Source organism: Balaenoptera borealis, assembly GCF_965194805.1.
Source record: "Balaenoptera borealis genome assembly, chromosome: 11".
In the NCBI taxonomy this organism is placed as follows: Eukaryota; Metazoa; Chordata; class Mammalia; order Artiodactyla; family Balaenopteridae; genus Balaenoptera; species Balaenoptera borealis.
Window position 1 is genome coordinate 34,645,473 of NC_138868.1, and position 23,917 is coordinate 34,669,389.

Sequence of the window (23,917 nt, forward strand, 5' to 3'; positions counted from 1 at the left end):
AGTGAATTAAAAACATGCATTAAATGGCTTACCATAATCTTCGACAAGGATAGGCGCTCAAAAAACATTGGCTATTATCACTATCTGGTATTTCACATAGTCATTATTTGATTTTTAAGTGAATATGATCATCTGTCTCTGATCCAGAATACTTCATGTACATATTCAAGCCAAAACTAATAAAGATGAACACTAAAACCCAACAACATTCAGCAATATGAAGGAATCAACTCTTGATATATGAAATGACTTAGATGTATACTGAGGGAGTTATGCTAAATTAAAAAAACAAGTCAATCCCAACATGTTACATACTGTATGATTCCATTTATATACCAATCTTGAAATAACAATAGAGATGTAGAACAGATTAATTGTTCCCAGGAGGGGGAGTGGAAGGGAGGTGGGTATTGTTATGAAAGGGCATCTTGACAGTGACGGTGGATACAGAAACCTACACATGCGATAAAATTGCACTGAATTAAATGCATAAACACTTACACACAAATGAATACATGTAAAACTGGTGAAATCTGAATAAGATGTGTGTACTGGATCAATGTCACACTCATGATTTTGGTGCTATACTCTTGTTTTACAAGATGCTACCAGTGGAGAAAACTGGGTGAAGGGAGGGCAGGATCTATCTGTATAATTTATTACAATTTGCATGTGAATCTGCAATTATCTCACATCAAAACTTTAATGAAATAACATGAGCATGTGTATCAGCATCAGTGCCCCTTTGGCGGCCTTGGACTGACCGTGCAACCGCAGGTCCCTGAAGTTTATGCTTCATTCACATTATGGTAATTCTGTTTGTTTGTAAGCACTGCGCTTTAAGCACTGTGACCTATCCTGGTCTGATTTGATCCTTAAACCAGTGTAGAGCTTAACTATAGGTTCCATGAGGGAAGGAAACTTGTATTGTTCATCAATGCATCCTCAGAAACTATTACTGTCTGGCATAAAGCAGGCATTCCAGATAATAAATGAAGTAAAACACTGTATCTATCCTGATTTTATTTCAAGTGCCTGGCTTTTTGGTTTTTACTTATCCATACAACGCCATTACACTTCTCTAAAATAACATGTTGCTAAATGATTTATCAATAACCAAATGTGGAGAGCCCGTGACATATTTGTGAATGAGTTCCAATCCATTCCCAATACAGTAGTAAAGTACCCGTAAATCGAATTTAGTTTCAAATTAGGAAGTGTAACAGGGAAGAGCCAAATCGGATTACAGGTTGGACCTGTTTCTTTTACTTTAACCTTTGCTTCCCATTGCTTTTGTTCACTACAAGGATACTGTCTATAAAATGGCCTGCCTCGGGGAACCCTGCCCCTCTGCCTGAATGTCAAACCAAAGTGCCTTTGTTCGGGACCCTGCCCACCTGCGGATGGCTGCAAGAAAGAAGAAATGAACACATCCCCTCCCCAAGGCTGACCATTCCAGGGGATATTTGCAAAACTTATGGCCTTTTTACTTTACTTCCTCATCTCCTCCCCCTCTCTGTGCTATAAAAGAAAGTGGCATCCAAACCCCGATAAGATGGTTTTTCGAAGACACTAGTCTGCCATCTTCTTGGTCTGCCAGCTTTCCGAATAAAGTCGTATTCCTTGCCTCAACACCTCGCCTCCGATTCATTGGCCTGTCATGCAGCAAGCAGAAATGAGCTTGGACTCGGTAACAAAAGGATGTCTCAGAGTAGACATATCATAGGTTCTTTTGAGAAGACCACCACCAGAGAACTAGCCCACAGATAAATTTTTTTTCTTTCTTTCTTTTTTCCTTCTCAGCCAGCTGGCAGATCTTGGAAGTCTTGAAACTATATTTCTTGACATCTTTTAAAATTTGTGGGTTAGGTATCAACATTTAAGAGGAAAGAATATGAAAAGCTTAGAAAGTTTCAATAGTTTGCTCAAGGTCTCAGAGTATGAGTGAAGAATCTGAGACTTGAGCTAAAGATTCTCTTTTTCTAAAATCAGTGACTATTCCTTCTATAATGAATAAACTTGCAGGCAACAAATCTAGAAAATTATTTATATCTTCAATCCTATAATAAAATATATCCCTCTCTCAGGGTACTAAAAAAAAGTTATAACTGAGTTTGCTTTGATTTTACTTTTGCTTTTGCTTTTTAAAGGGCTTACTTAGGATAGCCCAAAACATTAACTTTTGGAAAGATGAACCCAGAAGTCAGATATGACTATGGTTTCTTAATACTTTATGGACTGTTAACTCTTGGGCAGAAATAAATTGGGCATTTCACTTTGTGAGAGTTCTGGAGGATGAAAAGAGAAGAAAGCAGAAAGTTGAGTAGAGAGGAGTAAGGAAGGCTGAAGCCATTCCAGAGGGAAGACAAGGGACTCAAACGAAGTGTCTGAGAAAGCAGCAAAGGGGAGTGATGCAAAGAGGCCCAGAGAAGGTTGGCAGAAGGCATAGGTCTTTAAAAATGGTTATTATAAAAATGAAATCAATTGCCATTTATTGACATATGATTTTGAAAGAGCAAAAAAAATGAAGTTAATCTATTATTCAAACTAGTGGGAAAAGCACATGGTAGGAGAAAGAATCAGAGCAAAATACACACTTCCCAAGAGTAAATGAAAGATGTGACTAAAATAAAGATCACACCAGCCTCAATGATCAAGGAGACTTGTAAAGCCAAGGAATAGCAGGGGCCTGGGAAGAGCAGAGCTGCAGCACGGCTGACATGTGCACTGGCTGCCGACTTTGTGCTCGCAGGGCTTTCAAAACGGAAAAACAGCCAAAGTGATTATCTTCTCTAGTCCCCTGTTGTACTACTAGGAAAATCACTACTGTGATTCTACAAGGAATACTGATTGATGCGAGGTCATATTTTACGGTCTTCTAGTGGAGTCCTGATTTTTTTAGGCCTCCAACATTTTTTCCATTATGTTATAATGCCTGCTAATTTTTTACTCAGATTTAAACTGAAATTAGGGTAGTTAAAATTATACACACAGATGCATGTGTACACATGCACACACACACAAACTACACACACACACACACACACAGGAAAGAGGCGAGGAAACACCTTATTTATAGAAAATGGCTCTTTCTGGTTCGTCATGGTTAGTTATGATGTTGCAGGAAACGATTGCGAGGATAGGAGTGTGTCCTTTGCATTGACCTCAAACACCTCCCGTTTTCTCCAAGCTACTCAATCTTTGGGAACATGAGCCCTGTAACCTCTTCCTAGCAGTCTGAGATACCCCTAGGAATACTAAGTCAGAATCATAGAGGAATAAAGAATAAATGGCAAAAACATTTTATACCATGTAGTTCCTCATATGAAGTTCCTCTATTTCTATTTTGATAATTACTTTGCTCATGGATGCCTTATTGAATGTCACAATCTTTAGGAAGTAGCCACAACATAATTTATGAATGAACATTTAAGAAGACCAATAGCAAGACTATCGGGTCAGGAGTCAAAAAGACACATATCAAAACTTTGCCTGTCACTTCCTGTGTGACATTGGGGTGTGTTATCGACCTGGGGTTTTGGGCCCTTTAGTCAATAGAAATTGACAATAGGTCAGATGAGAAATTCAGGCAAGACTCTACTGGGACTTGTGCTGCAGCAGGAGGGAATGAAAACAAGTAACAGGTTCCCTTGCTCACTCTCTGGGGAGGCAGGGGTTGGGCGAGGGGGGCGAAGCGAGCAGGTCCCTTAAATGGGGTGAGGGTAGGGGGGGACCCATGGGTTGGGCCGTAGGGGTGGCTTAGGTGGTCTACCCACCCCCTTGGTGGTGTTGTGTGCAGGGATCATGGGCAGGACCCTGCTTTTGTTCCCGAAGTGGCAGTTGCGTTTTTTTGTCTTTTTGCTCATAATTTGCCCTAACTGCGCATGCATGCAGGTATGTTTAGTCCCTTATAGTTTCTTTGTATCTGTTGCTGGAGGAGATGTTTGTCCAGGTGCAAGCACTGCAGCAAAGGGTCCCAGGTCCCAGGTCCCAGCCTGTCTCAGTAACTGCTTAAGGCCTATGAGCTCCAGGTTCCTAAAATCAGAATAATGTAATAGGCAATATCTAATATCCTATTCAATTTTAACAGCCTGTAACCTAGATTAAAAAGAAAAAAATTTTCTGTTTTTTTACAGCAACCTAGTAGTTCCTCTTCTCACACTCCACTACACAGGCACTTCCCTCTCCCTTCTCTTCTTTCCTCCAACCCTCATCTTCCCCCATTCCTTCAAGGGAGGACAAAAATAGCAGTTTCTTTTACTACATGGCCAGAGATTGGCCCTCTGTGAAAGAAACTTGTAATAACTGTTTGTCTTTGGACGTCCTTTAATAGCTTTTGGGGTCAGTGAGGAGATGGGTCACAATTGCTATCTGGTCAAAGAGCACTCTACATTTTCCTAATCACCTTAAAGGCCTTTAGGAGAATCTATTTCTATTTGTTTAAGCTATTTCAACAAAGGCCCTTTTAAACTTTTCACAACTCTGTCACAACAACAGGAAAATACGTTGTATCTAAACGTTGGGAAATAATAGGTACCAACTTAGGGAACCATGAATGAGATGTATTGTTAGTAGTATCCAGGGTAGTTTTATTTCTCCACACACATCAGACTGACCTATCAAAAGAAGAAAAAGAAAAATCGAAAATGAGTCTTATCATTACAACCTGTTAAGATAAAGTTGAAAGTTACATCATTCCTTTATTTCAGATTTATTAATTCAATAAAAGTCACTGAAATAAAAAATGTTCAGACATCATGCTCTGTGACAGAGCCTGCCTAGAAATGAAGCCAACATCTTGCAGAGCAAAGCTAATAATGGAGAGAGATTGAGCGTTGCTTTTTCATTTGAAGACTTGGGTAAGATTTGAAGATTTGCTTTGTCTTTCTTAAAGCCCAAAATATGCCTGGACTCTTCAGTCGTGTATATCAAACAATTAGGATTTTTGGTTAAGCCAATTTGAATTATTTGTATTATCTGCAACTAAAAAGTACTAAAATAAATCAAGGGTGTAACGTGATCAGGTGTATATTTTATGTACAGTTCACTGTCACTCTGATGCCAGAATAGAGATTAGATTGCAGTGGAGAGATTGGGGGCAAGAAGATTAATAAAAAGCTATTGTACAGGAGAATTATAATGAGAGTCTAATGTAAAGCAATTGCTCTGAGAATGGAGAAATTTTAATGAAAGAAGGAGAAATTTCCAGTTTTAATTCTTCTTATATGCATAGCTTCCTACGCAGAGCATGGCACACAAATTATGCTCAATACATGTTTAATGAGTGAATACACATGGGGAAGTATTTAAAAGAAGTTTATGGTGGGGGAGTACAGGTGGTGGAGGCTGGTGAAGGAATGCTTATAAAGTAGTGAAGGAAATTGGCCGGATGGTATTAGTATTGCTGAAGCTTGAATATGAGAAGTAGCTGTTGGTTAGGAGATAGGGCTGCAAACTAGCAAAGAAAGAATGCAGTTTTGCACACTCTGAAGACCTTGATTTTTGGCTTTTAATGTCTTTCATTCCTCTTCTATGTCTTGCCCTTAAAGGATTACGAGGCAGAATCCCATATCCACCTATTTAAAATCTTACTCAATCTTTCAGGACTCTTAAGAAAAGTCTTGATATGGGTAAAATTTTAATTGGTAGATATAAAGCCTTCTACAAGTGCCCAGTTTGAGCACATACCCTCTTATCCTAATTCCAATAAAGGCTCTTCCATTTGTTTTAAGGAATTCCCTGATCACTCATATTCCCACATTTCTTGAATTGCATGCTTTGGTATCTTTTCTCCCCTGCCTAACTGGAGACCTAGATCTCTTTTTATCTCTCTTGATCATCTAAGACAATGCCTGGAACTTTGTAGATTCTCAGCTAATATTTATTGAGAAAATAAAACTTAGAAATATAAAGTTCTCCTGAATGCCTTTGTGCTGAGCAAACATGAATATCTCACTTCTATTTATATGAGTACATTCTAGCTTTAAAAATATATCTAGAGTCTCAATACTTCGTTGCCCTTGACTGCTACCCTCCACTGTCTTGTGCAAGACACCATCACCTCTTTCTTGGATTGTTGCATTAGTTTCCTAATTACTCTTCCACTTGTACCCTTGCCATCCTACAGGCCATAGTCAGCACACAGCCCAAAATGACCCTTAGAATGTAAGTTGATTATGCCACAACTTTCTCAAAACACTGCAATATCTTTCTATTTCATTCAATATAAATCTGCAATCTTTGTGACAGCTTACAAGGCACTATATGATTTGACCCACAATTACCTCTCTGACTTTTACCTCCTATCAGTCTCTTCCATGCTTACTCTACTCCAGACACATTCAGATCCAGAGCCTTTGTACATCTCCTGGAATGCCCTTCCCATTCATATCCACGTGACTCACTCTCTCACCTATTTTATGTCTTTACTCAACTGTCAGCTTCCGAATGAGGCCCTCCCTCACCACTTTATTTAAAATTTCAACCCTCTCTTCATCATATACACAATTGTCTATCTCCTTTCTTTCTCAGTTTTTCTGCATTTCATGTGCCACATTCTAAATACAACATTTTTATGGTTAGCCCCAAAACCTCTTCCAAACTCTAAACTTATACACCTAACTTGCTACTCAATCTCTCCCCTTTGATATTTCACATCTATTACTGATGCTGAATTCCTCACCTTCCATCAAAATGTGTACACTTTCACAGTTGTCATTCAGTTGATGGCAACATTTCTGAGAAATTACTTGGGCCAAAACTTTGAAGCCATCCGTTATTTTTCTCTATTGTCCATACCATTCATGAAATTCTATAGGAAATTCTGTTGAATTCATTAGAAATCTATTCAGAATCTTACCACTTGGTTCCTCCACTGTTACCAACCTGGCCCAAGCCTACAACAAGGAATACTGACTAGGGTTGTTCGATTTCCTTCTTACTAGTATATATTTAATACTAAAATATTTTTAAATGCCATTGAATATTGTATTTGTCTTGGAAGACAGATGTTTCTTTATGGAAGTAGTGCATGCAAATATCCAATATCTACTTCCCCAAACAATAGGATGCAAAAAATGAAAACTCAAGAGAACTGGAAGAGATATATAAAATGGTTGCTAACATCTGTAAAGAAGGGGAAAAAGTATTGGCCATGAACACTAAGCAGACAAAAGAGAATCACTCCTGCCTTTAAGAAGGACATGTGGATTCCTAGGAATAAGCTCTGTTTGGGGAGGTAGGTAGAAGGAAAGAATTATTGACTCCTACCTCTGATACAAAAATGCTTGAGATCTGGAAAAATAAACTTTGGAGACTTTAATTAATCCACTTTGGTTGACAAAGATATAAGCAATATAGCAAAATGGCTAAACCAAGGGCCTTAAAAACAGGTAAAATTGATTCTGTGTGCAATCCCATCTCTTATTAGCTGAGTGCTTTGGGGTAGATTATAAAAGGTTTCTAAGTCTCAGTTTTTGTGCTTATAAAATAAAATAAAAATGACTGTATCAGCTCCATAGAATTGTGAGGATTAAATTAAATCCAACATATCCAACATGTTATGTAAAGAGCTTGGCACGGCACAGTTCTGGCGTAGAGGGAGTGCTCAATAAATTGTAGGGATTGTTACGGCTATTAATTACTGCTCCTCAGAGAGCATGAGATGCTTCTATATCCTTCCCCCAAGCAGGATAATCCAGTCTTATGTCTGTTCCTATTACCTCCAAAGTAAAGGAAATGAGAAGATAAAAAGACAGTTCGAGTTGTTAAATAATCTCCTTCAGCAATTCTCAATTCATTAATAACTAACACATGAACAGAATTCCACGACCCCCCTGTACTTTCTCTCTCTCAAGACCACATCGAAAGAAAGAACAAAAGGAGAAAAGAGAGAAAGAAGAGAGAGAGAGAACACAACATTCCTTGTCTTCCATGTATTTTACTTATATTTTCCCTTCCTAAAACCTAATTATTTTTTTTAGTCTAATTAACCCTTGTAGAGGGTTTTGGAGGCAGCTGACCAAAGAGAAGCATCTATTTTTAAAGAAGCAATTTTTGTTCTCCTTTTCAGAGCACTAAAGCACCTTTCTAAATTCAGGGCTTATGACAACGACTACCTCTCACTGCAGAAACAAAATCAAGCAATGTGTCCATGCCCAGGACTGATCCTGAATATATCTCTCACTTCTAAATAGATTTAAACTTCAAGTAGAGTACGATTCAGACACACAGACTGCTGGCCAACTTTTTATTGTCAATTAATCCAGCACCTGCTTGATCTTACGTTAAGTCCATTTTTTGTCTAAAGTTTGTCACTCACCTGAGCAATTAACAACCCCTTACTATTGAAATACTTGCATTGGTACATTCTTACAACAATTCTCTGAGTAACAGTTTAATGATTATTAAAATTTTAATGAAAATGAGAATTAATGTAATGATTATTAACTTATGGCACTTTACTTCCAACTGGGTGGTCATGAGAGTTCTTACTAGAGATGGTGACATTTAACCTGAAAACTTAATGACACGAAAGTCACTAGTAATGCAAAGTTCAGGCTTGAAAGTAGATATGAGCTGTGTTTCAAGAACCTTAAAAAAGCTACTGTGGATAAAATATAGAGGGGAACAGGAAGTGTGATAGGAGATGGTGCCGAGGTAGGCAGGGCTAAATCATTAGGGACAATCTAAGGAGAACGAATTTTGACAAGGAGACCAGTTGGGAAGATGTTACATTTGTGAGCATGAAAGATGACTGTGCCTTGATGTAAGGTGGTCATATTGGAGATTAAAAAAAAAATGATTTGGGATGCATTTCCAGGTAGAATCATTAGGATTAATAGACTGGAATGGGAAGGGTGAGACAAAGTGAGGAATTAAGGATGACACTAGATTTAGGACTTAACAACTCATGGGCAGTGATGCAATCTGCAGAGATACAGAAGACTGAGTGAGAAGCAGATTTAGGATACTGCATTGTGACCATATTCACTATGCCACCTCCCAGCATTCTGTAGGATAACTGAAATATAGATACATTATCTACATCATGAATTCATATATTTAGCTAACTTAAAACAGCGTTAATTCAATGGTTTGAGTGTAAAACTATGAAATACATTTATCTCCATATCAACACGGTGAGAGGCAGGATTTCAAGCTGATTAAGGTACACACTCTCTAATGAGGTTTCCTTCTTTCCACATTTCGCTCTGCTTTCCTTAGTGACCTTGAGCTTTATCTCTTTATTCATCAGATTTATCATCCATAAAATAAGAATACTAATTGAATATGTCTCTTTGGGTAGGATTAAATATGTCAATATCTGAAATCTCAGAACAGTGCCTGACATAAAGAAGGTGCTCAAAAATATTATTTTTAATGACAAATTTCTTACCATGCGAGCATCTCTGCACTGTCAGATAAAGAGTGAATAGGATAATGTTCTTTCTTTGGGTTTATTCTCTCTTTGCTCAGGTGGCAGTACCTAAGGGCTTTACTCCCTGCTCATCTTCTGACAGTTTTCCTATGATCACCTTTTCTAGACAACATCTTCATTGAATTATAAAAAACCTAGAACTGAATGATTAATTCCCACATGCTAGTAAGGAATGTTAATACATCATTTAAATTAATTTATCTCATTAATCCTATGAAATAGGTTTTATAATCCCCATTTCCCTCTCTCTCTCTCTCACACACACACACACACACACACACACACACACACACACACACACACACACTAGAAGTTTAGAGAAGAGGATACAGAACTGACTCAAGCAGTAAGTGACTGGAGCTGGGACTAAACTCAGAATTATATGACTGCAAAACTGTGCTTTCATCATGTGGCCACCTCCAGTGAATTCTGAAATCTCACATAGCAATGGACAAGCAGGTGTTCTCAAGGGGGCAGGAATGTTTGTTTCTTCTCTCTATCCATCACAACAACCACATCCCCCTTCATGAGATGTTTCCCCAAGCATACCTGTCACTTCCAAACCTATGCTAAGGCCTTTTCTCTCAGCCACCTCACTCGTCTTCTCCCCTGTGTCAGAATTTCCCACAATGGCTCCCACATCTCATATATTGACTTTCTTAGTTACCTGTTACCTTTTTCTTCTCTCCAGACAGGAGCTTGTTGTTTCACCTCATTCTGGGTGTTTTTCATGCATGTCAGCTATGAGACTAATATCAGGGACCAAGCCCTAGATTTGCTTTCCAGACGATCCTCCTGGCATCCACGAGCCCACGTTCACTGAACACTGATGGAATCTCTTAAGCACAAAGCCACAGTCACTTATGTTTATTTGTACAGAATAGTGCTTGCAAAACTGAGGTTTAGAAAAGCTATTTTCTGCAAAGGCAGACAGAGGAAATGAGTTTTCTTTTCTTTCTTGCTTGCTTTTTTTTTTCTCTGCAGCTTCTTGAAAACAGATGTGATTGAGTTTCAATAGAACCTCGATGAATAAACCTAATTACTAATTTTCTTGGAGAAAGAAGAGCATATTGGATAGCGTTTTAATTCTTGAGCTTTGTTGTCTTTCCTTGCCCCCTCACCCCAATACTTCTAATGAATAAGATAACTTTTTTCAATGCTACCTATCAGAGGACAGAATGAAGTTATGGAAATATAAGCTCTATTTTTATGAGCAAAATTTTTAAATACTGGAGGATTTTAAAAAGATTCATCACATGGAGAGCAGGTGTAAGAGGGCAGAGTTGAGGGAGGTAGGAAAGGAGTTTTGGGGAACAATGTGACTGTTAAAAGGAGTATTGGTGTTAGAATAAGTATTCTAAAAGACAGAGGCAGAGGATGAGAGAAAAGTAGGATAATGGAAATTCAAAAGTGGGGTAGGGTAGAGTGACATACATGTAACTTTAAAGATCATATGCAATATTACAGTATCATTTTATATCTGGAAAAATTATTGTGATTCTCATTGTGCAAATGACAGAATGAAGAACTCAGAGAAAGCTTGACTGATGGTGCATAATTTAAATAAAAATTGAGAAACACTGCTTTAGAGGACCTATGTGCTTAGTTAATTAAATAAATATATAAATAAATCATTTGATTAAAAGTTGCTGTAGAGTACCTTAAAATAATAAACTTGCAGACAAAACAGATAATAGATCAGAACAAATTCCAAATCTTCTGTAGTTATGAATAGTTTTCACACTTGGATTTTATTTTGGTGTTAGAATGACACTCAGAGGGATTTAAAAGAATGTTGATAAGGTTAAAGATATTTCAGGCATAAGCAAAATGACATGGAATGAGAATGATAAACAGAAAATCTAAAAAATATAAAAACACCACCAAATACACTAGGAGAAAAAGCAGCAGGAACTCAGTAGAATCTCATTTGCTCATGTCACACATCCTATCACTACGCCTTGAAGCAGCAAGAGGTAGATTATTTTATTTCTCAAGAAAATTGTAATTCTCCTTAGGGAAGTCTCCAGAAATATCTAGTGCGCATAGAGTGGTAGCCATAACACACTCTGCATGACAGAATATGGTGGCATGGTTTAATGATTTTATCACTAGGTGTTTTTATCATTTACTAAGACAGCTTGTTCATAATGTATTATAATATAGCATGGATGCTGGGGGGAGGTCAAAGGGTAGAAGTATAATTTGTTGTGTTTTCTGAAGCTGACTTTGGCTGGTTTGTGTGTCTTTGTTTCTGCGTGGAGGTATAGAAGCTTGTTTTCCATTCTGCCAGAACAAATTACTTAGGAGATGGAAGTATATCAATTGCCTTATCTATCCTCAAGTAGCTCATGGTTGCCCAAAGGAATCCATGTAGTTACACAAATACAAACAAAAAGGAGAATAAGAAAGAAAAAAACCATATGGACCAGATCACTTCCAAAAATGCTGGGACATGAATGTGGAACGCTTTTAAGGAGGAAATATTTGCACTAAGCCTTAAAGAGTTCTTGACAGACTTGGGGACATAGAGAGCAGAATATCCCAAGTAGATGAAAGAAACTGCCTTAAAGTACATGGGCAAGCAAACTCAGACTGGATGAGGAACATTAAGTAAATGAGGTTACTAGAATTGAGTGTCTAATGCCTTTAATATTTGAAATATTTGCCTTGAAATATTTCTATCCACAGGTTTTTTTGTAATCTCAAGTATAAACTTCTACACTGAAAAATCAATTTTCTCTGCCAAAAAATATGGTAAATTTTATCATCACTCTATTTTATTGCCAATTAATATTGTTTGTATCAGGCTATATTTAAATTGAAAATCCTAGAGTTGTTTTTATTATTTTTAAAGATCCTACTCTTAAAATACTGGACACACACATATTTTATTATGTGACTATACAATAAGTTTTAATAAAAGAAGAGTCCTCAAACATAAAATCTATAAAAAATTTCTAAATGAATTCACTGATACTCCAAAGAGTTATATGTATTGAAATTATTCAATATTGACCTTACTTTATCATGAATATTTATGAATAAAGTGAAGTACTGACTATGAATAAAGCAAGTGAAGTCAATAATAGAATAATTTTTATTTATTTCTCACAAAGAATTGGGTGATTTGACCCCCCTTTTCAAAGAAGCAATCTGGTGATCAGTATTTCTCATAAAGCAAGACAGAAAGGAAATCTATGTAGACAATTTTTTAAACCCACTTAGAAACAAATTACTGTGATTTTAACCAAATTATGTCTTTCATAAAAAAAATACATTCTCTTGACTGATGTCTTTAATTACTTCAAAAAAATATTAAACTTCAAGAAACCTGTATAAAGGAGACAGGGAGCTTTGGATATAATTAATGAAGAAAGTAATCATACATTACATTGAGTTCACATGCTGCCAATCCTAATTTGTAATTACGTTGCCTTAAACATAATGAGCAAAAGTACCAAAAATAAACCACCAGAGTAGAGAATTAATCAACTGGCTTCTCCCAAGAATAAAAAGCAACTCAGTGGAAGAGGTCTGAGTATTTTTTCTTGAGTTAAGTTCTTAACTAAATGCAGCAAATGTGGCTGCTTGACAAGGAGAACAGATTTCAGCACATTTTAAATTGGGCAATACTGATAGGTACAAGTAACTAACTTGCTAATCAAACTAAAGTCAACCTTACTGTATTCTAGAGCCCTTATTAAGCACTGAAGAGGCAGAGATGAAAGAAAGAGTCGTTGGTCAGAGCTAAGAGGCATACAGTGTTTCAGATTGCACCTATAGTTACCAGCATACATGGAATATTTAACAAACTTTGGTTGAGTATCTACTTTGAACCAGGAACTGTGTTGGGCACTATAAATTAAAAAAAAAAAAGTAGAAGATAACCCCTATCCTCCAGGAGCTAGAAAATCTACAAGCTGAGGATTTATAACCTGAAGTGTTTTGGGGGCTAGCCTAGAATGGGTAGCACTCTGGCTTCTTTCCAGGGCCCAGTCAAGTCTAGAGCAGGTTCACCCATATGTAAGTAAATCACAGCTGGGACTCCGACCTTCAGGTTGTTCCTGTGAAATGCCTTGTGTAAAGTAGGACCCTATATTGACTATATTCAAAACCACTAAAAAAAAAAAGTAAACCTTCTAAAATGGTTCCATCCATCAAAGGGTTGCCATGAGAATGTTTTGCTCTAGAGTGGCAAAGCCAATAAATGCTTTGGGGGCACTTTGACCCCCCTTTCTATACAACTCTTTTTGCCTGATATATTTAGATCGTATGTTATGCCAGGCTGCTCTACTAGGATGAAATCTCCAAAAAATAATTTTTATTATTCAATTTCTAACAGTTCCTACCATACCATAGGTGTCTAATAATTGCTCAGTGAATACCAGAGTAAATGCATGAATGAATGACTTAGACTTCATCTAATGTATTGAATGGTAAGATTTCATTTGCCTCTTCAAGCATCCTCCAAAAGGAGCATGTTATAAATCCATTGGGGCTCCACTTTGCAGGAGGAATGGAAGGAATGTGCTTTTGGTTCCATAGTTCCTGTAACTATCATGTAGAAAGCACAGATCCAGAAGGTGAATGGAGATTATGATTCTTTGGGCAAACAGGGATCTCTTCAGGTACCACAAACCTATAGGATTCCTGGCTCCTGGAGCTAAAGGGGCCTGGATTAGGGAGCAGAGTGGGGAAGGAGAAGAAACCAGAACCAAGATAAAGGACGAGGTGTAGTAATCTATAAAAGCCACAGAAAGTGAGGGTAAATGAGCTGAATGTGAATGAACACAGTTGCATTGACAGGAAAAAGGGTTTAAGCAGGGAAGTTAGCATAATTAGCCTAATAGTGTTATGAATTGAATTGCATCCCTGAAACATATATATTGAAGTCCTAATTTCCAATACCAGCAAATGTGACCTGATTTGGAAATAGGATGTTTGCAGGTATAATCAAATTAAGAAAAATCATTAAGGTGGCCCTCATCCAAGATGACTGGTGTCCTTATAAGAAGAGAGAAACACCATGTGAAGACTAACACACAGGGAAAAGGCATACAATGACAGAGGCACACATTGGAGTGATGCAGCTGCAGGCTGAGAAACACCCAGGATGGAGAGACACCCCTAGGAGCTAGGAAAATGGAAGGAAGGATTGTCCTCTACAGGTTTCAGAGAGAGCATGACCCTGTTCATACCATGATATTGGGCTTTTAACCTCTAGAACTGTGAAAAAATAAATGTCTGGTTTTTATTTTTTTTAATTTATTTTTGGCTGCGTTGGGTCTTTGCTGTGCGTGGGCTTTCTCTAGCTGCGGCAAGCAGGGGCTACTCTTCATTGCGATGCGTGGGCTTCTCACTGCGGTGGCTTCTCTTGTTGCAGAGCACTGGCTCTAGGCGCATGGGCTTCAGTAGTTGTGGCACGCGGGCTCTAAAGTGCAGGCTCAGTAGTTGTGGCACACGGGCTTAGTTGCTCCGTGGCATGTGGGATCTTCCTGGACCAGGGCCCGAACCCGTGTCCCCTGCATTGGCAGGTGGACTCCCAACCACTGCGCCACCAGGGAAGCCCCCGTCTGTTGTTTTAAGCCACCCAGTTTGTGGCACTTTGCACACTGACCTTAAGAAACTAATGCAAGTAGCAGTAACAGCAGGGAAACAAGTGGAGGAAACAATGGCATGTCTCCTTAGATTGCTTATGCAAACTAAATCAGCCATGTGAACTGCCCCAAGCTCTTGTCAGAAGGGTGTTATCGGGCTCTACACAAAATAATTGCTTGTACCTTCTAGTTAAACTTGGCTGTACTGCAACCTGTTGACATGAGGAAGAAGGGATAGCTGTTTTAAGTTCTCATATGCAATAATTAGTGGTCCATCATTTATTAGTATTTATATTTGAAAGCCTTTAAACATGCTAGTCTCTGGAGTTTTAAAGATTAGCTCAGAAAGACCATCTGCAAAGTTGTAATGCATTTTATTAATTGCTATATGAAAAGATACAAGATAGATGGTGGAGGCAGATACACACTGTGGGAAAGAGCTTTTGTTTGGAATCACACAGACCTTGGCTCCAATCTTTGTTCTGAAACTTACTAGTTCTGTGTTGCAAGAGTGAGTTATTTACTTAATTCTTTAATTCTCCATGTCCTCATTTACAAAAGAGCGATAAAATTTATCTTGTAGAATTTTGGGTGGAATTAAATGAATTAAATGTGCACATATATATAGAATTATATGTATATAATAATTCTCTCTCTCTCTACATATATGTATATGTATACATATATATATAGTTGTAGAATGCCATAAAGTAAGTGTTCAATAAGCAGAAGCTCTTATCATTGATATTCATAATATAAAATATAAAATAAAATTTTAAAATATAGGGAAAGGAGCAATTACATTTGACTGAAAGTATATTTGGATAGGTTTCAAGAAGAAAGTAGCTTCCAAATCTCTATCTCTTAGCAAAAGAGCTACAGAAGAATTCCTCAGAAAAGCAAGAAGTCCAGGTATTCCAGGAAGAAAAAGCTTGATGTGCAGTTTTGTCTCCCGATGCCCATTCCCACGTGCTATAGACATAGCAGACATAGTAAGCATCCACCTAATATGTGAATGTGCTCTCTGAGCTTGTCTTGCAATTAGATTAAGTCAATGATATCGGGTGCTGATCAGTAAATCTGGCAGAGGTGATGTAAGCTACTTCCGGTTCTGCTCCTTGAAAACATCCTATGTGAAACTCCAGCTCTCTTTTCACTTGCCAGCATGATCTGGAAGTCTATATGCTGAGATGGTTGGATTACAAGTTTGATGGAGCCTGTATCCATGTGTCTCAGAATGGAGGAGACACTTCACTAGCATGCATTAGGCCGCACATGAACAATTAAAAAACAACTTGTGTGTGTGCTAAGCCACTGAGATCTCAAGAGTGTGTTGCAGCAGTTAACATTACTTCTTCTGACAAACAAAAATAGCCTCTCTATAATCCTTCTTCCTTACCCTCAATGCTGAACATGTAACTTTCCCATTCAACAGCTGCACAGAGTTGGACAAAACTGTCTCCAAGTTAAGAGTGATTATAACCCAGCCATTATACTCTGGGATAAGATGAAACTAAATGATCATCTATGTAAATACCTACACTCTATCTTCTCATGAGTGGCAAATAATTCAGTCCTTCAAAGGCCAACATCAGAGGATTTTTCACCCTAGTAATTCATTAACTCCTAAGCATTAATTGCAAGGTTTTCAATAACACAGATGGATCATGAATAGAAAATAGGCAAACATCACAGTATATTCAAAATAATTAAACTGTTATGGCTTTTGAGAGCACTGAAGCTATTAAAATATAATTTTTAAAAAAAATAGAATGAAATGAGAATGTGATTTCCATGGACATAATTTGAAATAGTCCAAGTATTTATTCACTATGTGCAATTACTTGTAAATACAAATTAGAGGGAGATGTGGCACAGCTAAAGAATAGTAAAATTAGATTTATGAAACTTTTCCTAATGTGCAGACAAAAAAATTAAAGTGTCTAATCACTTTGTTCATTACAATTCTTATAAATCTATGCTAACCAGGGGAATGTGAATAACTCAGAATAGCCATGATTAACTCAGAAAGTAAAACCAAGTAAAAATAAAAGTTTGTGCTAATAATGCTTCACGAGAAGATTAAATGATTGTACTGGACATCATCCATCTGGGAAAACAGAAGCCATCATTCATACAGAGATAATTTAACACTGGTACCAGTTAGCAGGAGCAGGTCATGGGTGATGATAAATCTGAGAATAAACAAGCAATTGACCAGCACAACTTTTATGAACTGTTGAGGGGAGTGGAATCCAATGTTGCTGACCACTAACACTATGTAGATGTGTACCTTTTAAAAAACTTTCAGCAATTCTGAGAATTATATATATATTATTTTAACATCTTTCAGATGAATAAACTATGAACCAAAGAACTAAGTGATATGTCCAAGTGACAGCTGGGTTTGAACTGTCTGACTCCACATAGAAAATCCCATCTACTTTTTTGCAATAAGTAAGGGAGCGGGAGGGGCTAGAACAAATTTGGAGACTCTCCCTAACTCTGAGTTTCCATGATAGTATGAACAATTGCCTTCATTAAATAATCAATTAGTAGCACTATCCTAGGCTGTAATATTATATCCTTAGCAACACAAAGTCTGTAGTAAAATGAATTTCCGCTAGGAGTGATGGAGCGCATTCTGTAAATGGAGGAGGCAACTTGCTTAAATAACAAAGGAAAACCCCATGTCCTTTTTTATGATAAGTCTGCGCTGTCAGTCCCAGAAAGTACAAAATGTTGTGTTCTCTCAATTAAGTTTTTGACATTTTATACTCTGCTTGTCTCTTTTCTCAACTCAAAGTTGTAAATAAATATCTTCTATAAGAAGATTTGAAGATAGATTATATTAATTGTCTGAAATTAAATTTATTGTTAAGGGATTTTAAAGAAAGATTATTTGCTCAGCATTCCTGACAAGAGATCTGTGTCAAAGAGATCAGTAGATCTGGAAACTAGGGCTTAACCATAAGACACTGAATTAATACTACGGTTCAATAACCTCCTAAATCCACAGAAATTCTAAAAGCGTCTCTGAGTAATGGTCAACTTCCAAGGAGTAATGATAGGCTTCAGTGAAATTTTACAGAATTGGACTCTAAGTCAAAATCTCTTTTATTCCTGAAACATTTTTCTACAACAGAGGGTGTAGACTGCTCTTTCTTTTGAGTTACCTGGTGGGATTTTTTCTGCACAAAAAGAAAGCTAGTTTTATAGTTTAACATATCTCTGACTCCATGCCCCATTTTCTTTCTTAATTTGCTACTTCTATTAGTTGACTGGAGCTCTCAGGCATCAGGTTCCATATGTACATAAGTTATTCGAGAATAATGGGGCCAATGACCTGTAAGGAACCAGCTCCCTCATTATAGAAATGAAAAATGGGTAAACAATAGTTAACTTTCGTTGTACACAATAACTGGATATTTAGGGATATGCTTCCCAGCATCTACTTCTGGGTGTTCTATTAACTATACCACAATCCCCTCTTTAAGCATTTTGGTCAAAAATAAATTCTAATTAAATGTAATATTAGAAAAAATAAATTTTGTTGTTGTCAGGTAAACTTCTCTATTGATCTATCATCATTCTTTAACCTAAGTTTCCGCTGTGTCTTTCTGTAACATCTCTACTGTTGGGTTTTCTTCTTTCATTTTTATTATCCTCTCTTTTACGCTTCCTTAATCTCTTTGGCTGTGTTATAATTAGTTCTATAAATTGTTTTTAAAGGGTTTTCTTTAGTGGCTATAATACAAAACATATCCTACATTAATTCACAGTGCATCCTTCAATGTCTGCAATGGAGATGCTTATTAGTATAAGTAAACATATTTTAAACTGCTGTGTTTTGGATTTGGGGGGGTACTGGTCAAAAAAAAATTTTTTATTTTTTAATATATTTATTGTTACATGTCTCACTAAAGAAATTAGTTTGAATTTGAAGGCAGAAACATATTTACGAAAGCTATAAAATTACATACAACTGCAACTTGTATCTTTTCAAAATAAGTAACTTTATTTTAAGGAGCAAATCTGAGACCTGTGATTCAAAAGTAGTGTGGCTATGTTTTATTCATTTTTAAAATGGCTGCTTTGATAAATTATAGATGCCAGTTTTCCCAAATGCACTGAAATATTTTCTTACAAGCATCTTTCAGCTAAGACATATGCACACACTCCCTCGCCAGCGAACTTTCTCAGAAATCTAGTGGAATGATACCTTTACATCATGCCTTTGATTGATTCACTCCGGCTGATTGATTATCGAAGTCTTAATGAAAGACAGATGTTCTCTGTAAGTTGTGCCAGATAAAATCTAAACATCCATATTTCCTTTGACTCTTTTCACATGTCATGCCCTCACTATTCTCTAAACAAGCACCTGACTGGCAACTTCCACTTACTGCTTGTTGACAAGTATCATTATCAGTCCTCCAGATGTGGGCTGGCCTTGGTGTAGGAGCACAGGACTTTGCATTAGACATAATATTTAAAAGAATTCAACCCAAGTGATATTAGATATTGATATAAATTCACTGTATTGTTGACACATTTTGAAAATTGTTTTCATATATACTCCTCCCATCATCCCAACAACTCTGACAAAATGGTATATCACCCACTCTATAAGTGAGACAACTAACTGCTGATTATGTTAAGCACTTTTCCCCATGTGCCATAACTACTAAGAAGATCCAAGATTTGAAACCAGGTTTCTATCTGTGCACTAGAAACTATTTTTTACAATTATTTCCTTACTCTCTCCCTTCCTTTATTCTTTCATTCATCTAGAAGAAATGTGAGCATAAATTCGATGATGACTAGAGTTCAGTCAAGTAAAACATAAAGTGCCTGTCCAAGGTCCTGAAACAACAATTAGGCCATTTTCTTCTACATATATCTCTATAGATATGAGAATTGGTGTCGATAGTTCAAAAATAGTTTAACAAATTACATGACATTAAGTTATGTCTCTCTTTTCTTTAATTATAATATCCTTATTGGATAAACAGTTTAATTATAAGCAGTGTAGAAAATGCTACTTATGTTTAATTCCCCAATTTTAATCATGAATTACTTCATATTTTCAAATATTGTCTGATAATAACATAATTTGTTCTCATTAAGTGGAATGTTGCTTTGCATCCTCAAATTTCAGAAGGAAAGGGATTCAAAGTCTTTAAATGATACAAAAGGTTTCTGCATTTTACAGTCAATATAAAGTGATCTGTTATATATATTTTTATGGATAATATATAACGTATATTTTATATATATATAAATTTTATGAATAATGTCATAAAAGAATGAACTGCATTTGAAAGGCACTGGATAATCTTTTGCATTAAAAAGATTTTTTAATGGACTATTCCTGGTTAATACACTTCCTTTGCTGGAGTTCTGCTCTCATACTGGATATCCAAAGAGAAAAGAATAGCCATATAAATTACTTCCAAATAAAACAGATTCCAATCTTGCATAAATCTATGTAAATTTCAGTCACTTTCTATGAAACACTCATTAATCTCAAGGTAGTGCTATGGAACCGATTCATAATCTGACAAAGAAGCCCACCATGACTGCTCTCCACGGCCACAAAATAAACTTGTGCTGTATTTCATTCTTGATTCTTATGTTGGCTCACAAGTGCACCAAGTAAGATGTTCAGAGACTGATTATCCTTATTTATCAGTGACATTATTCTTCTCAGGCAATATCCTGTACTTTCCTATTTATCTATATTATCTTGACTGGTCATCTAGGTACTCTTGCAAAATCTAGTGAATGTTTATTCACTGGCAAAAGTCATAAATAACTGAATATCATGAAGTCCAGTTGTTTACCTTCTTATCAGAGAAACAGCTCAGTTTTGCTCTTTATTGGCATTACCTGATTGTCACTGAATTTCTGTATATCTAACTCTCCCACTTCCCTATTTCTTGTTTTTCTTAAAATCCCCTATTCTGTTTAGAATCTATCTGCTGCTGAGAACAATAATGAGCTAGGAAAATATATTGGACTTGCAATTTCACCTCCATATCTGATCACTCTTTAAAATACCTCTGGACATACTTGAACTGTCCCTACCCTGTGAGCAGGGGCCACGTGAAGCTGTAGGGAATGAGTAGGGTGATCACATATTTCATCTTCCAAACCAGGACACTTTGGAAGGTAACAGGACATTCTATTCGAAACTACAACAGAACAGTAAATGTAAACTGCAAACTTGGTCACATGGTCACAGTTACAATGAGGGAAAGAGTTCAGATGTTGGGTTCAGACATAGATTTGAATCCTAGTTCTTTCTCTTATTGGCAAAGTGACCTCGTGCAATTTACTTGAACTCTCTGGACCTCAGATTATTTACCTAAAATTAGAATAGTAGTCAGGTTTATCATAATACATGAGAATTAAATTAGAGAAAAGTTTTAAAATAATGTCTAAAACAAAAAATATATAGTTATTAAATGTACTTATGATAGTTTCTGTTATCATTTATAAGAGTAACTATCATTTTTGTGATTAATAGCTCAGTTTATTAGCTGATTTCATAAAGTAAATCCTTATATAGAAAACAACATACTATATGGACACCCAAGCGGGGAAAGCCGGGGGGTGGGGGGGATGAATTGGGAGACTGGGATTGATATATATACACTAATATGTATAAAATAGATAATAAGAATCTGCTGTATAAAAATAAATAAATAAAATTTTAAAAAGAAAATAACATACTAGAAAGCTTTTTAAAAGCTTTTTTTATGATATGCTTACAAAATGTCATACATAAGTGAAAACATCCACCACTGTGGTAATACAATAAACAAGTTTCCTGTGAGTAAAGCTGAACACTGCACAGATAGGCTGACTATTTAAAGCCAGATTAGCTTCTTGACCCATGAAGATCATATTTTGAATTTGTATGAGGGTAGCTTCTAAATATCACTGCTTTTAATTTAATAATGCAAAAATTCCATTTTCTCAGCTATTTTGAAGAATTTAATACTTAAAACAGTGTCTGACACATGGAAGGTTTTCAATTAAGATATGTTAAATACATTAACAAAAAAATTAATGAATGAACAAATACATTAAGAACTGAATTTCAGTTAGAATTAAATGAAATTGTGGTTGCCTTTTATGACAATCCTATAAGTCACAGAAGGGCTAGTAAAAAGAGAATGTGTGAGGGAGCAATCATGCCAGTCTTGGAGAAACCAGAAAATAAACTCAAATCAATATTATTCAGTAGAAAATTAATCTGTTTCATTTCTAAAAGTATATTAAACCTCAAAACAATTGTAATCATGATTTCTATTCATTTGAGTTAAACATGTAAAACAGTTTTTTTTTCTATTTGGTTATCAAATATTTTGTCATTGTCTCTTTTCTGTTTTAAAAGATGTATTAATAGAAGTAGGGTAGGTTATGTTGCTTAAACAAATAAATGCATAGTATCAATGTCTTGATACTGATACAACCCAGCAAGGGTTTAATTTTTCATGTGTACAAAATGCACAGTGGGCCTGGGTGACTCAGCAGGGCAATATCATATTGTAAATAAGTTAATTAGGTGACCCAGCTGCTTAGGTCCTATGGCTCTCCTATCTTAACATCATCTGATCATTGTGATAAGGGGAGAAAGAGAGCTGGAGGGCCTCACCCCATCGAATAAATGTTTCAGCATGGAAATGTCACATGTCATTTCTATCACAGGACATTGGCCAAAACCAATCATATGGTCCAACTTAGTTACAAAAAGACCGAGAAGCAGAAACCACTCAAATGTTGATAGGAACAGATAAGCAACATGGGTGAGCATCAGAAGTTTCTATCATAGATGTGGTATCGTCAATACAAAAGAAAACTGTAAAGGAAACATTCCTTTAATTCTAGCATCACAGTAAGACACTTTGTCTGTGTTTCGTGAATTTATTTCTTTCTTCATCCAGGTGTATACAAGGCATTCCGTGTAATGATGTAACAGCTACGTTGCATATTTCGTTATTTTTTAACATTACATCATAATATGTGTACATATCCCTACAAACTTTAAAATTAAAATTCCAAGAGTTGTTTAATATTCTTTCATTTTAAAGTACCAAAGTTTATTAATCTAAGTATTTAGTTTGTTCCTAATTTTAAGCTATTAAAGTGCTGGAAAAATATTTGAAATAGTTTAAGAAAAACAATAAGTTATCAGAAATGTGTGATTATGGGAGTGGGGTAAGGTAAAAAAATACAAAAAAAAACCCCCAAAAACCTAAGTTAAGCCAGTAATGAGGTACTTTGATAATTTAAGCAAGCAGCAATGAGATGCTGAACTATAGCAATGCTGAAATAAATTAGAAACACAGAAGCAGTGCATTGATTGAACTTAGCAAATGCTTACATATGGAGAATGAAGAACAGAAAAGAGTTGAAGACAATTTGGAAACACTAAACCCGCATGCCCATAGTGGTAACACGGCTCTAATGGAGAACACGGAAGAAAGAGCCAGCTGATATCTGATTGTAAACATGATGAGTTCGGGTTTTGAAATTGGCATTGGTTTCTAATTTTTGTATATTTAGGTCACTCACATCCATTCACCCCAATTTTCTTTCAGAGATACATTTCCTCCCTACTCTTAGTCCTTAGTTCATTGTGAGGCTGACACAATGAACAGCTGCAAAATGAAGCCTGTAACCCAGGCCTGAAATAATTAGCACCTCCTACCCTCTTGCTGCAGCCATGAAAGGCCAATTGAAGCCAATTGGGAAGTAGATTCACATTTTCCACCAGATCTTAAACTTTGAGAAGATAGGTCTCAGAGCTTCTGGATCCAGTCTTAAGCACTTCAGGTTTTCATAAATTAAATTTTAGGAAAAAGAA

The 23,917-nt window shown here is 36.4% G+C and overlaps 1 long non-coding RNA gene across 1 annotated transcript in view; it reads right to left on the reverse strand.

Annotated features, from left to right (window-relative positions):
* Window positions 1-23,917, reverse strand: part of LOC309606023 — a 335,857-nt gene that overhangs the window by 248,324 nt on the left and 63,616 nt on the right. The gene's annotated exons all lie outside the window — the stretch shown is intronic.